The sequence below is a fragment of the Atta cephalotes genome, assembly GCF_000143395.1.
Source record: "Atta cephalotes unplaced genomic scaffold scaffold00044, whole genome shotgun sequence".
NCBI lineage: Eukaryota > Metazoa > Arthropoda > Insecta > Hymenoptera > Formicidae > Atta > Atta cephalotes.
This window is the reverse complement of record NW_012130108.1, coordinates 1356092-1359398: the sequence shown is the minus strand read 5'-3', so window position 1 is coordinate 1359398 and position 3307 is coordinate 1356092. Positions and strand designations below refer to the sequence as shown.

Genomic DNA, 3307 nt, shown 5'->3' with positions numbered 1-3307 from the left:
AGAGAGAGAGAGAGAATATACTAAAGGAGGAATATATATATATATATATATAGGGGCGAAAATGCAAATTAGAAGAGAATGAAAATGTATATGAAAGAGAGTCGTAAGCCTGCGTAAAGAAAAATCTGATAAGAAGGGAGGAAATACAAAGAATTGGACAAGCGAAGAGGAAACGCAAACTGGAAAGAATAATTTGCTTTATCAGTGATCGCACGTTGCGTGCTCATCTAAATTACGTAACTATTATTGTGTTGAATTATGCCTCTCGCCTTGAATCATTGCCTTGAATTTCTGTTAGAATGTCCCGCAATTATTAAATTTTTCCAAAATTATTGATGTTTTTTATTGATAATCACACACACTTGGAACAATTTCGTATTTGCAATGAACGTTTGATACGAATAAGAAACAGAAGATATAACTTAGAATTTGTAATATCGTCATATAATTTCTTTCATTAAAAAACGTTTTATTTTATGTGTAATGTTTTTTTATTAAAAAAACGTTTTATATTATGTTGAGTGATAGATAATAATTAATAATTAATAGTGATAGATAATAATTAATAATTAATAAGTAATACATTTCTATTCTTGCAAATATAAATTTTTATTGTAATTTAATATTTTTAAAATATTCAAATAAGATAACAAAGTTTTGCATAATATACTAACTTTAATATTCTAAAATTCATAACGTTTCAAAAGGGAATAGAAATTTGCATTCATGTTTTTGCGGTAGCACACATTTGCAACTTAGTACGAGTGATATTTCGCATATGCAATCAATACATTTGAGGGGGATTTTTATCAAAAAATGGCGTTAGTTTCTCATCGCATCATCAAATTATCAATAGGCACTTGTCTGGAAAAAAGGAATATCAAATGGATTATTATTTTAACAGAATACCGTAAATGTAGGTGATTTGAGACAAGTGACTTGGGACAGCAAGTATTTTTGTTAAATTCAATCACGGAATGTTCTATCCATGAGTTTCTAAAAAGCCCAGTTCCACAACTCACGGTTAACTCTTAACTGAGGTTCAACTTATTCATTGTCTCTTTCCAATTCTAACCGGAAAGAAATGAGAAACAAGTTGAACCTCAGTTAAAAGTTAACCGTTGTGGAAGGAAGAGCCTAAAGGAAGTTAAGTTTTAAATTTAACTTTCTATTCCATAGTTCATTGTAAACCATATAACTTTTTTTACGATAATCTTCAAAATATTAATTCATTGTAGTAATTATTTAGAATACAATCCCTCCTCCTACCTAAAATCTTAATAAAAACATACTCAAAGCGTTTTTACTCAAAATGGAAGAATCTGGCAGAAAAAGTGAGCGACTTCGTGAATTCTTACCATCTTATAATTATCTATTTTCTATAAATAACATTTTAAAATGTAGCAAAACTAAAATAATCCCAACAATTTGCAGTATGTATGTAGCTTATTATTAAAAATAGCATGGTTCATTGTATATACCCATGATTTATTGTTTACAATAAATCACTTCTCTTTTTTTTAAATAATCGAAATTGTATACGATAAACTTAAAAACTAACTTAAGAGGTAATGTTTACAGTATATATATATAGGCAACTAAATTCATAAACTGTATATCAAAATTCAGATCTTCAATACTTGAGAGAGATATAAGCCTCTAAAATTTACATGGTTTATTGGACCATTTACTCAATTTTACAAAACAACAGTTTTTTTGGCAATTTATAATGAGAAAAATAATGATACAAAAAAAGAATTTTTTGTTTCATAAAGGCATAATTTTAACAAATCACTTTTTTATAATTTTTTATAATTTTGTCAGGTTTACCGTATACATTCAACATTATTAATTTCAAAACAATTAGATTTTTTTATTTCAAACGACTAATTGTGCCTGCATAATGCCAGCAGTTTGACAAAACCTCATTTGGACATGTTTACTATCTCTCGAACATTTTATAAAATTTTTCATTTCGATTCCTAGAAATTCATACTTATTCTACAAAGTGCAAATAAAATATAAGTCCAAACTTAAAATTGAGCTGTAATCATTTTTTCTCCAAAAATTCATAAAAAATTATCGATTCTTTGACCCTCAAAACCATCCGATCTCTTTAATTATACTAAGCATTGTATATGAATTTGTACATACATGACTTGTTGCATAATTATTAAATTAAATTTTAATAATAACAAATTATAACTGTTACAAACTATTTAAATTAATTATATACTTTCTTAAATATGCTTTTGATGTAGATAATTTTTACTATATTTTTAATAATGGACTGTTAAGTGTCGTGAATAATATACATATATTGTATAATTTTCAATTAAGAATATATTTACGATAAATTTCTTTCGGGTCTCTACGACATTTTGATAAGTCTTCCCATAAAAAGCAACCCTATTTTACAGGTAGTATGGGGGGACATACAAAACTACGATTGCATTAAAATGCAGCACTATGGAACAATTGTATTGTTTCAAACAAAAGAATTTAATGATGCTCGTATTATCTATGAATTATCTATAATCGATGCGATAAACATTTGATATTTTTATGATGCATTTAATAGTTCATATCAAAATGCATTTTTATAGATTTTACGAAATGATTGTTCATGAATGAGAAATTTAAGTAATCTTCAGAGTAAATAAAAAAGTGACGTGTAAGTATACAATAATTAAACTAAATATACAATAATTAAAAATGCGTCAAATAACTATTAGAAAAAAAAATCACGTTAAATATTTGACGTCAACAACTTCTTTATAATATATGAATTATGTTCACATGTCTGTTCATACATGTTATGTTCACACATATTACTATGACAGAATAATCCCGAACTGTCGACGCGTATGAGAAAACGTGATGTAATTTGAATAATATGACGCCGTACATGAATCTTTCATAATATCAAAAGAACATGCACACCCATACACGCATACATACTGAATGACTGTATTAAATATTCATGATTGTTTCTCACCAAAAAAAAAAGAAAGATCCTTCAGGTAAAATCATGCATTAAGTTAAATTTACAAGATATTTTCATGTTTTGTAAATCGTTAATTGAAATTTATATCTTGTGTCATATGTATTTATTTAAAAAATACATTTATTAAGGTTATAGTGATTTAAACGTTTAGCTAATTTATAAATATTTAAATATTTTATAATTTTTAAGAAATTCTGTTTTTCTGTTTATCTCCATTTTCGACTGGTTCTCATTCTCTTCTTTCGCGATTATTATTTGTTTTTCCGAAAATCAGAATCATGTTAAATAAATATCTTATAT

The 3307-nt window shown here is 26.3% G+C and overlaps 1 protein-coding gene across 1 annotated transcript in view; it reads right to left on the bottom strand.

The window, feature by feature from the left end:
• Positions 1–3307, bottom strand: part of LOC105622405 — a 117242-nt gene that overhangs the window by 63777 nt on the left and 50158 nt on the right. The window lies entirely within an intron of this gene.